Raw genomic sequence first — 12793 nt, 5'->3', positions numbered from 1 at the left:
TCTGGGCTTGAGCAGTTGCTTGGGTCACCCTCCTGCAGCCATAGCTTAGGCTACCACCATCTTCCACGCTCTGGTTACCACCAGTGGTGTTCCAGTGGGCTGTGCTACCTCCTGAGGACCTGGCCTGATCTTCTCAGCATGGTTTGCAGGTCCACTAACCAGTCACACCAGCACCCAGCTACAGACTGACTTTGCAGACACAACCCTCATACAAGTGACTGTCCCCCTGAGCAGCCACTCACTCCACTCTCCTCAATGCCACCACTGGGTTAGGTTTGCTCACAGATGTCCCACGTGGACAGACTCAATGCACCCATCCCACTGCCTGGTGCTCCTCATCAATGTATTTCCTGGGAAAGACCAATCCTGCTGGCCATGCCTTGAGCTTGGCAACTCCTCAGCATGGTAGCCTCCACACCCAGCATCCCCACTGAAGTTTTTGTCCCCAACACCCATTGCAAGTCCCTGGAAAAAAAAAATAAAAAAAAAGCAGGAATTCCTAAGTTCAACAAGATAAACTTGTGCCTTGATGAACTAAGGTCAACTGCTCTTTGAAAATGCCCTTTGACCAGAAAGAAAGCATGAACAACCTCTCCTGATGTTATGGACTCAAGTCAGTCATCCAAATGTAGGTGGCCATATCCACTTGAGGTACTCAAAGGACCTAGAAGGGTGCCCAAGACATCCCCACGGGCCAGCTGATATGGTAAAAGATCCATAGGAGATCCATGGCTTTCCGGGCTGGCAGATGGGACCTGAGGGCACCACAAATGGCACTAGGTACCTACTCACGGACATCTGGGTCACAACCTGGGGTCATTAAATACCTACTTTTGGTCTGAAAACACTCTCTTGAGCTGTCCAGCTCCCAGTTCAGATGCAGGCACAATGTTTTGGGAAACTACAAGTGCCTTCATCTTCAGGTGCTCAAAGCCAGACAGCAGAAAAAGCAGACCAACTCTTTGAGAAACAGGTCATAGAATTATGGATTGGTCCTCTTGAGACATCTCCAGGTAGGCTCTGCTAAGCCCATGCACCTCCAGCTCATCTTGGCCTTGCTCAGAGCTACGCAGCCCATAGACCCAGAGCAAAGCCACAGAGATGAGCGTGTCTCTCATCCCGTTTTTGCCTGGCATCGGGGTTTGCATTTTAACTCTGTGCTTTGCTCCTCTGGCTTCCTGGAAAACAACCTCCAGTTGTACTCTGTGATTCCTGCCGCATCCCTGAATAATCCCTCACTTCTTCATTTTTCCCCCCTTTTTTAAAAGGAAAAAAACCCAATCGTTACATATCCTCTTGGCAGACTCTGGCTCCCGGCTTCAGGCCACAGCAGGACAAGTCGATAATAGATTTCGATTCCATGTTTCCCTGGATGCCCATGACTCACTTGCAATGCTTCTTGCCCTTTTACTGCTCAGAATACAAATGGCACAAGTGCCCCAGGTGCCACAGGAGCCTGTGTCTGTTTTTTGGCTGGACTTACCCACCTTGTGCAAGAGGTGTGGAGTAATTCTCTTCCCAGCCCAGCAACCCTTGCCTTCTCTCTCTCTTTCCCAGGGTTTTTTAGTGCAAGCCTTGGCTGCCTAAGTGAGGATGAAACACTGCCAACTGCATGGACCAATGCCTAGTTTCAGGCGGGTTGGTAGAGAGATGAATCGGGGCTTTGCCCTTCATACTGTGCACAGTTAAATACCCGGTGTAGTCTGATGCCAGCACCGGATGGCATGAGCCACGGTGGTCAGGGCCTGCTGCGTTCCCAGCAGAGCCTCTCACGTAGCCAGGGTGGGAGAAGGGACGTGATCTGGGTCACAGCATCCCATGGAGGAGCCATCTGGATTACAGGAAGGGGTTGGATCTGTAACTATGGTCCTGGGACACAGCCTCCAAAGCTGGATGCAAGGCTGTGGGTGGCCTGTCTGGTGCAGACAGAGACAGCAGTGGGACAGCCCTCATCTGGAAGGAAGAAAACTGGGATTTCGTTAGAGCAGCTCCATCTTTTCATCCTCTCTAACAGCTGTGGGGACACAGTGGTCGCAAAGGCCAAACCATGGCTAAGGACTGGCTGAGCCTAGAAGAGGTGATGCTTACTGGCTCCAGGGCTGGAGATGCTGATGTCCAGAGGATACCTCCTGTGACACTGGTTTCTCCCCTGCTTCCCCCCCAAGTTCCTGCTCCCAGCAGTTGCCCTCACCATGTGTGGCTCCAGAGAACAAGAGATCCTACACCCTCTGGCAGCCTGGGCATACTCTGCTCTCACGAGAGAGTCCTTTTAGGAAAGCCCAAAAGGCTCCCTAAGCAATGATCCCAGGGCAGGGTCTGGGATCCAGCTCTGGGGAATGGGTGATTTCAGCTCATCCCCTGGGTCTGCTGCCTCCCCAGGGGAGTTCCTTGGGCAGATGTGGGGAGGGAGAAGAGGACTTCTGCCCTTTGAAACCACTCCCTGGGCTTTCCTCCTTCACAAGGGCTCTCCGGGGACCATTGCACTCCCTTTCCTCCCAGGATTTCCCTCTTCCCTGCAGTACATCCACCACTCAGGTGTTCCCATGAGCAGAAGGTTTCACCTCTCCACCAGCAGGACCCATTCCAGCCCTGTCAGCACCCATTCAGTGTGCTTTGCTCCAGAAGGCCCCTTACAAAAGTCATCCAGGACCTGACACAACCTGCCAGGGTGAGGGGCTTGGCTGAGAAAACTCTGGGAAAGGAGCTGAAATCCCAGGCTGTTGTACCAACAAACAAAACAATTTGATGGGATCAAACCCCTCAGCTCTGCAAGCAGCATGATGCACTTCACTGCTGGATTTTAGGGGAAGAGGATGCAGCCTCCTCCTCTGCACTCCCCTGGTGATGGTGGAGCAGGGTGGGCTTTGCTCTTACAACTGTTCTCCCTTGTGTCTCCTGGAAGGTCAAAGAGATTTTGCTGGTGGGATCTCTGCTTCCCCAGAGATAACCAATGTGGGCTTGGATGTAAAAAGTAACCAGAATCACCCCATTGCTATTGCACTGCCCCATGTTGCAACCCCCTTTGATTATTTTCTAGCCTGTACCCTCATTGCTCTCTTATAAAGGAGCAGTAGAGTGACCAGGATGCTGTTCTTCTCACGCTGTGGCCAGGGAAGAGCTAGAGGAGATCTCACTTGGCTCATAGGTGGTAAGAGTTTGTAAGGTCTCAGAGTAACAACAGAGGGCTCCTTACATCTTTCCAGCCAGCAGTGACCAGCTAATGCCAGCCGGGGATGCAGGAGGGATCCCATATGCCATTCACTGCTTATATCCTTCTCATCCATAACCCAGCCCTTTCCCAAAGCTCAGAGATCATTCCTTGGCGGAGCCGGGCTCCCAGCAGGTGCTGAAAGCCTGTGCACTGTGCGCTTGGCAGAGGAAGGGAGGTTGGCAGCAGCTCGCAGCTCTGCTCGACCGCAGCCAGCCTGTTGTTATTGCAGCTTGCTGCGCTTTACGTAAGCCTGGCACGGTCCTGGAGAAATCTTCCTGGCATGGGGAGGCAGTGGGGAAGGAGAAGGGCTTGCATGCATGAGGGCAGACCCCAAATACGCCAAGGTTGCTGAACCTCACCTATTTTGAGGTACTGCTGCTCTTAGAGGTCCCGGATGCTGCTCTGGATGTATGTGCAGCTCTGGGGTGACGTTGCAAGCACAGGGCAAAGGGGCACAGCGACTACCCCCAACCCAAGCAGGCACAAAGGGTGGCACACCATTGGAGCTGAGTTCCAGCAGCAGAGTATAACCACAGCCAAACCACAGCAATGCCTCCAGCTCACCCACCCTTGGAAGTGACCAGTTCCATCCCACCAAGCACAGGGTACCCCAGATCTCATCTCAATCTCCCCTCTGTCAGGTTAAAGCCATTCCCCCTTGTCCTGTCCCTACAGGCCCTTGTCAAAAGCCCCTCTCCAGCTTTCTTGGCAGCCCCTTTAGGCACTGGAAGCTGCTCTAAGGTCTCTCTGGAGCCTTTTCTCAGCTCTCTCAGCCTGTCTCCATAGCAGAGGTGCTCCAGCCCTCGAAGCGTCGTTGTGGCCTCCTCTGGACTCACTCCAACACCTCCACGTCCTTCTTATGTTGGGGCCCCAGAGCTGGATGCAGGACTGCAGGGGGGGTTCTCACCAGAGCAGAAATTTCATGAGCAGAATTGATGCCATTCTGGCTATGCTCTGGTGAGCTGCATGGGGGGAGTCTGGACCCTGTGCCCATGTTGGCTGCATGCACAGGGACCACAGTGCAGGCACATGGTGTGTGCATAGGCATGGGCAGCCTCATGCTGAGCACCAACCAGCTTCTCCCAAGTCCCAGCGGTGCGAAACAAGAAGCATCCCTGAGGGACACTGGTCTGCAAGAGGTACCCAATCTGTGCCAGTCAATTCTCCTGTGTCCTTTTCTGGTTGTGCACGTGGCACAGCGATGAACCAGGCTTGGGCTTTCACACTGAAGAATCCAGACATGGTGTTTTGGTCCCCAAAACCGCACTGTGGTTTGACCTGGGAAGCTTCAACTATGACACAAAGGCGAAAACAAGCCACCCCTACGCCAGGGTTATCAGCCGCTTGCAAGGCTCTTCCTCGGCAGGTTTCTGAGTGCAGGGTTGTTGCCTTTGTCACTTAAAATTAGAACAAATGCTGGGGTTTTGTTGTTTTGACTGCATCGCTCTATATTTACATTGCTTTGGGTTTATTAGCATTCTTGGTTCCGTCGTTTTGTGACAGCAAAAGTATGTGCTTCAAATGAATCACAGCATGCGTTTGGGAAAGTTTTCTGGTGGCTTCCAGTTTTCTGTCGGTTTGATCTTGTGTCTCGGCCCGTCAGAGTGCGTGCTCTTAAAAAAGCACTCACGAAAGTGAATTCCTCTGCTCGCCGGCCCTGCCAGAGCACGGGACGTGAAAACGCTCCAGATCAGCTCTGACAAATCCTCCCTCCCCCTGTTTTAAGCTGAATAACTTAGGTTTGCTTGTTCTACTTAAGTAACAACAGTCTTGTCATTTCTCTAGCCAGCCAAATACTTTATATCTATTTGAAGTCCAGCAACTTGTCTCCCTCCATCATCTAGAGCGAGATATCAGCAACTCAGAGGGAGGTTCATCTCACCCTGCTCTAAACACTGTTCAGAGGATGTGCTGAGTCACTGAGCTCCTTCTGATGGACGTGGCTTTGGGAGCTTTCCAAAAGGGCAATAACCTCCTGGAGAAGGGAAGATCTAAGTAGCTGCAAGTAGGTTCTGCTTTTCCCAGCATAGTTAGATCCGGAGGACAGCATCCATCAGAGCCTCCTTGCTCCTGAAGGACCTGGGCTGGGAAGGTCCACAATGCCCAGAGGGTTGGGGTCAGCAGAGCAGCTCCATGATTTATCAGCAGGGCTCATAAAAGAATGCTGAAGCATGCAAGCTTGTGCCAGGGAAAAGGTTCTGGCTGTCAAACTATTAAAAGAAGTTTATTACATCTTTGTGTTCCTCCCCAGTGTGGTCACCTCAGCCCAGGGTGGGATCATGCAGCCTTGACAAGACCCTCTTCCCATAAGTGCGTTGATGCAGAAGCCAGATCAGCATTGCTGGGGTCTATGGGGTGGATTTGCCCTATAACATCCTGCAAGCAGAGCTCTGCATTGCATCCAGGCCAGCTCTGCTCTCTCTTCCCTGGGAAACAGCCTGAGGAGGGCTCAAATCCCATGTGCTTTGGCACAGGACCTATCCAGGAGTGGGCAGTGATGGGGACTGGCAGCATCCTGCAAAGAAATTCCTAGCAGGGACCCAGGGCTCTCTTTGGGGAGATTTGCTGCATGTGACCATGGAGGATTTGACATCCCTTCTGATAGACCTGCTGCTTGTTCCCATCCCTCTGCCCCCTGAGGTTTCACCCCTGCTAGACGAGGTCAACCCTTCCCTGATGACAGTCTCTAGCTTACCAAAGATCCCAAGGCACAGACTGTTTGCATGGCAAGGAGCTGCAAGTATTTGACTTGTCTCCCTGGCTCCTGCCACATCTCTGGGAACCATGAGACCCTGGGAAGGACCTAAGCAAAGCCCTGGGTCTGAAGAACATCTGGGATGAACCCACTTCCCCAAGATTTCCACCACAGTGTGATGGATATTTAGGTGTGTGCTTTGAGGCATCCACAAACTCCTGATGCTGGAAGTGTCCAGACAGGTAGAGGGCTGTTCTGCTCCTGTCCTAATCTGGAGCTGTCCCTGCTCTGCATGAACAGAGACAAAACCCTGGTCCAGATGGGTTCTTGACCCCACCCAGCACTGCTCTCAGGAAGCTTTTCCTTTTCTTTTACTTCTCTGTGTCCATCATTAGGCTTCAGGGTTAACAGGTTCTGATGTCAGCTGAGGAAGCTGCAGCCACCAGTCCCAGGCTCCTCTCAGCAGATGAGGGTGGTTGATCTGGGGGAGCATCATGCCTGCTACTTTGGGGTCTGTTACCAAAACCTTGCTGCTTGATTTGTTTTGATCTGTGTGTTATTCCCAGGACTTGGAAAGAAGAAATCCAGGCCCCAAATTACCCAGACTGATGCTTCCCTCCGTGGGTGCCGAGATCCGCTGGCCACAGCCCAAGGGCTGGCAATCTCTGCCGGCCTCCATCCCTCCAGGCAGAGAGCTCTGAGCTCCCCAAAACCACCGCGGGCTCAGTGCTGGGGCGCTGCTGCTTGCCAGGGCCCGGGGCAAAGCTGGGCTGAATGGGAAAAGCAAAATACATCCCTAGAAATGAGACAAAACCCCAAGCCTGCTCCTCTTGCTGAGCCCGGGATCAGACCTCTGTGTTCCTGATGGGTGAATAACTTACAGCAAGACGATGTATTTATAGCATCTAGCTCATGAGTTTTTAATTAAAATTCCATTTTCTTTTGCTCCAGATGGCACGAACAACCATTTTGGTGTTTTTGTTGGGTTTTTAAGGGATCACGCGGCTCTTGGCGGGCTGGGTGTGTTTGGGGGGTGTGGGGAGGGCGTTTTGGGGAGGGGTTCCTCGTATCCTGCACAGCACATTGGCTGCTTTTATGGATTTGCTGGGGTGAAGGTGGCTCGCTCCCCCCTCACCTCTGCAGACAAGTGTCAGGTCCTCAGGGATCGCATCCATGCAGCCGCCGCGGCAGGGAAAGCAGCTCTCAGGGCAGGAACGGCTTCACGTCAGGAAAAATCAGATCAGGAAACCAAACCATTTACCGGAGCTAAATCGAGCTGGCTGGAGAGGCTGATGATGCATTAGGGAGCAGCAATGCCAGTGAGGCTGGGATGGATGTGTGCTGCCGGCACGTGCTGCTGCCCCGCGGTGCAGGGCACCCCACCAAATCCACCATGATGCTCAGCTGGGATGCAGGCAGAGATTTGCATGGCTGCTTTCCAGCCTAATGCTGCCCTGGAGAACACTCGGGACACACCGTGCACCCACCCGTGCCTGTAGCACCCAATCATACAATCACAGAATGGTTTGGGCTGGAGGGAACCTTAAGGATCATCCAGTTTCAACTCCCCTGCCATGGGCAGGTTCACAATGATCCCTGAAGCAGCCTCCTGGGGTCTATCAAACCCCTTTCCCATACCTGGGGATGTCCCAGAGGGACTTCCTCTGGAAAACATCTTCCAAAATAATAAGCTGGTGGAGGAAAAGTTCCCTCTTCCTGGAGCTGGTGCTGCCCCACCAAACCCAGCAGCACAGAGATGTGGTGGGAGGAGAAGACCCATTTCAGGTCCTTCCTTTGGGTATCCTGCCTGCAGGAGCCCTTCCTGAAGCACCCCCCAGACCTGTGCTGGTTTGGGTCAATAGTGACCAGGGCAGGTAATGCTGAGCATGCAGGGGGGGCAGTATCCCAGAGCTCTGAGCCCCAGAGCCAAGTCCTGTCTTGGCTCCTGCTCTCCAAGGCCCTGCCAGATGCAAAGGGAGAGCTCAGAACCACCGGTACGGGAGAAGCCCCAGCCCAAACTAGGTTAGGAAGCACCAAGAGGACTTAGCATCTAGTTCCTGCTGTCCTACTCCTTTCTGCATGAAATGAGATGTACCACAGAAACCTTCCAGCTCAGTGGCCCTATAAAGATATCTAAGCTCTGTGTATTCTCTTTTAGCAAACACACATGGTCATACAACGTGGAGTATGGTGCTGCCACAGCTCCTGGGACCTTCCTGTGAAGCTCAGCAGCAGGAATGGGCAAAGATCCAGCAGAAGCTCTGCAAACAATGGAGTGAGGCTGTACAGCCTGTACCTCTCTTTGGGAATAAAGCAGCGTGCACTGGGTGACGTGTAGGAGTCTGAATCCAACGTCCTCTGCAGGATGTTCCATGCTTATGTCAGTCGTCACAGCACCCAAGAAAGCAAGCAAAGGAAAGCCAAGAAAGGCAGACCCAAGGTCTGTGTTAGGCATAGGCATGCAGGAGGGGTAGACCAGGGCAGACTGCAGGATCCATCAATCTCAGCACTCAGAGAGAAGGATCAGTTTGTCTCAAGGGCCCGGATCCACCACTCCAGTTGTGCTGTCATTTCCTGAGTTCATGTCAGAACTGCTGATGGGAGATGTACAAAGGACCAGCCCCCTCTGGCCTGGGGTTTCAGAGGACCTTTGCTTATTGCCCTGCCTGGAAAAACCTTCCCATCACAAGCCATCCCATCCCAACACTTCCCAACACATCTCACCCCATTCCATCCCATCCCAAAGGCCATGCTCTCCCAGTCTGCCCAGCCTGTGGTTCACAGAGGGAGGCAGCTCATGGGAGGTTCTCTGGACCTCCAGCTGCAGGAGAGGCAGGGAGGCACCCAGGTTGCCCAGCATGAACTGTCCCATCAGCGCCAGTCCCACAAAGGAGACCCAGGGGTGCAAGGGCTGCCAGAGCCCATGGTCCCTTCTCTGAGCTGCTGTGGGAGAACAAGGGGGACCTGCAGGAATGGGGTGCCCTGGGAGACCCAGGCCAAGCAGCCACCACCCCAATGTCCTTTCCACTGGCCATTCCTCAAAACCAACTTCTTTCCCTGAGTCTCACTTGCTGATCACCTGTCCCAGCCCCATTGCCCATCTCCTGGGATGGGAGCTGGTCCAGAGGTGCTGCTCTGCTTTCCTCCTGAGACATGAGATCAGGGAACCCCTCCCAGCTCCCAAAACCATCCCTCACATCAGTGGTGTATAGCAAATGTCCTGCCCAAGGGTGGTGGCAGGGGTGGCTGGACCAGGACAATGCAGTCTGCAGGAGTGTTGGCAGCCCACCTCTTCCCGCAGGACTCAGTGTCTGGCTGTCGGGGCAGAAATGCATTAGGATCCTGCGAAGACAAAATAAAGAGTCCTTTGGGAGTGACTCGGCAGCGCAGCCGGAAGAGACACAGCACAGTTTGCTTTTTAGGAGGTCTTTTTAGTTTCTTTTTTTTTCTCTTTCATTTTATTTTTGGCAGCTGCAATGGCAGCAGGGAGGGAGTAAATGGGCTTGCTCGAGCCCGGATGCATTTGTGGCTTTCAAGAGGCAGAAGTGGCCAGAGCTTGAGAGTCTCTGCGCTGCAGAGGGCATGAGTCACAACCAGGCAGTGGGGCTGGGGAGGGAAGGGAGAGGCAGGGATGGAGGAGCAGGGTGAAGGGATGGATGAACAGGGATGGACTAGCAGACATGCCGGGATGGAGGAGCAGGATGCAAGGATACAGCAGCATGGATGCAGAGTTGGAGTGGTAGAACACTGGGATGGGGTGGCAGAGCTGGAGGAGCTGGTTGTTGGGATGGAAGAACAGGGAGATTGAATGGAGAAGCAAGGTTGGAGGAGCTGGGTGGTGGGATGCAGGAGCAGGATGCTGGGATGGAAGAGCAAGGGTAGAGTAGAAGACATGCTGGGATAGAGGTGGAGGGAGCTGGGATGGAGAAACAGGATGCAAGGATGGATCAGCATGAATGCAGAGTATGAGGGGCAGGACACTGAGGTGGAGTAGCGGGGTTGGAGGAGCAGGGTGCTGGGATGGAGAAGCAGGGAGGATGAATGGAGGAGCAGCTGCCAGGGTAACCCAAAGACCCACCACATTAACCCTCATCTTCTGATGCCAGAAATGAAGATACCTGCTCACACACCACTTGTCCTCACTCCAGGCAGAGAGTCAGGCAGAGTCCATTTCTGTTTCCCTTCCTCATGCCCCTTTTAATACCATCCTCTTCCTCTCAGTGGTATCTGGAGTGGCCGGGGGGGGGGGGGGGGTAGCACCCACTGACCTGGGGAAGCAAACAGCACCTTTCCCTGCTCAGGGGTTGCTCTCCTTTTCCATTTTCCCTCGAAGCAGAGAGCTCAGCCCCTTTCGAGAGCCAGTCCTCACCCACCCAAGATCTCTCATCTCCCGTCTGGCAGCAGAAAGGTGCTTCAACTCCCTGCCTGCACTTGGCAGCAGGCTTGAACCCCTCTGCCCACCAGCAGACACTGGGGGGGGATGCAGTTTGCCCTGCCTGTGCCTCCTGGGTGAGCCCCAGAGCAGCCTGGGTGACAGAGAGCCACAGCGTCTTTTGCAAGAGGCCAGTGGGCTGAGGTCCACCGTCTGGGGCTGAATAAGGCCCCCGAGCTCAGCACTACTACCTCTAAGGGAGGTCCCAGAGCAGAAAGAAGCTGCCAGCAGCTCAGAGCCATGACCAGGGATGCTCCTGGGGCTTGTCTGAGGGGCTCAGCAGGGAGTGGGGAGCGTTTTAGGGAGTAAAGAGATGGATGCCCCCCAGAAGGAAAGGTCTCCTCTGCCTTTTTCCTGGCTCCAGGGGCTGCGGTGGTGGGCGATGCAGCAGCTGCCACCAACAGCTTGTGTTGCATTCTGTTTGCTCACGCCTTGCAGCTCCGGCTGGCGAAGAGAACAGCTTGTATGGGGAAGCAGCAGCACCCTGCCAGACACAGCACCCTGTGAGCCACAGCACCCCACTAGCTACAGCACCCTGCAAGCCACAGCACCCCATAAGCTGCAGCTCCCCATAAGCTGCAGCACTGCTGAAGCCGCAGCACCCCTGAGCCACAACACTGGTGAGCAGACACAAAGCCCCTGTAAATTATCGCTCCAGCTCCGATTTCCTGATGCAAAGAGCAATCGGAGGATGATGTGGTTCTCTTGGCACCATCTTAACTCTCCCATAGGCTGGCAGTGGGGTGCAGCAGACACCCGGAGCCTGGGAGAGGCTTTCACCATGCCCAGAGTGACAGCGGTGCCAGCACATCCCCACCACCAACCCTCACCACGCTGCAGAAATCTTCCTCAACCTGCAAGCCAACTTTATCCAAAGTAATTTTGCTGTTTTTTCTGGATGAGGAACCACCCTGCCTTTGGCACAACCTGCTGAGTAAGTGCATGGATGTATGGAGGAACCACAGATCTGGGGAGCGTGCTGCTGGGGGCAAACAAATCACATCCTTGCCTCCTGTGTGATCAGGATTTCAGCTCTTTTCACTCTTCACCTCCTGGGAAATTGCTGCTTTTCCCTCTTTTTTGCTTTCACTGGGTGCAAAACAGACACAAGTCATCTTCTGGCTGAGCTCAGCATGCTTCTGCCCTGTAGGCAAGCATGCCCTGACCAGGCTGGCTCCGCGCCCTGCTCTTCTGCCCCCCTGCCCTTTCTCACTTCCACAACTTGGAAACCAAACAGAAATGCTCCCCAAGGGGGAGAAGAACAGGGCTGGGAGCCCAGGAGGGCAACTGTCGCCTCCTGGCACGGGGGAAGGTCCCCTGGGAAGCTGCCACTGAGAGTTAGTGTGACCATGGAGCGTCCTCCCTCCCCGTGCCCTGCGTCAGAGCTGTGCCACGCAGTAATTCCCATCCCCGCCAGCCCCCTCGGCACTGTCACCACTGGGGCAGGATTTGTGTCCCAGCCTCCTGCATGTGGGCAGAGCGGGGGGGCAGGACCCTGGGGTCCCTGCAGTGGTGTGGGGGACTGGAGGGACCCGGGCATCCTGTTGCAGTGACACATGTCCCAGCATGCCGGCAGCCCACTTGAGGTGCCAGCACATGTGCAAAGAACAATTGTTCCTCGTTTCAGGTGTCAGCAGCTGGTGAAATGTGTCCTGGGGCCACACGGGCAGGCCGGGATCACTCCCTTTTCCAGGATCTGATCCTGCTTCCACCCAGGACTGTCGTATTTACAGTATTTCTCCTGGAGATCTCCTGTGTTTTGCATGGTGGATGCAAGGGATGGAGCAGAGGATGGAGACACAAAAGCTGACATCAGTGCTGGGGCACCCCAGGGTGCCAGAGATACTCCTGGCCACAGGGACAGCCCCAATGCTACTGCGTTGGGTAGTTCAACCTCCATCCCCTGCACAAAGCATGTAAGGATCCACATGAACACGCATGAGCATCTGTGCAGATGAAGAGTCTGTGAGGCTGTTGTGCAACATGGGAGCGCAGGAGTATGTATGGAGGGACATGTGCATGTGTATTATACTTGTGTTTGTATATGCATACGTATGACTGTGTGTATACGTGCACCTAGATGTGTGTGAGTGTACAAGTACAGGCAAGGGAGTGCGTATGCACATGGGAGTGTGTGTATATGTGCATATGCATGTCAGTGTGCGTGCAAGAGTGGCTGAAGGGTTTCACATGGGAGTGTGCATGAGTGTGAACATGTGTAGCTATGCACCTCCATGTGCATATACATCTGAGTATGTGTGCACGTACGTGTGTGCAAGTATAGGTGAAGGGGTGCACACAGGCATCTGTACGTGCATGAGTGTGCATGTCCATGTGCATGGAGGGGTGTGTGTGTGCATAAATGTGAACATGTGTATGTGTGCGCCTCTGTGTGTACATGTATAAGAGTACAAGTGCATGAATGTGTGTGCAAGTGTGGCTGAGGGGGTGCACA

Source organism: Pezoporus occidentalis, unplaced genomic scaffold (assembly GCF_034315485.1).
Source record: "Pezoporus occidentalis ecotype Australia unplaced genomic scaffold, CSIRO_AGI_Poc_V1 ctg466, whole genome shotgun sequence".
NCBI classification, from domain to species: Eukaryota; Metazoa; Chordata; class Aves; order Psittaciformes; family Psittacidae; genus Pezoporus; species Pezoporus occidentalis.
The sequence above is the reverse complement of the archived record's forward strand: the minus strand, read 5'-3'. Positions refer to the sequence as shown.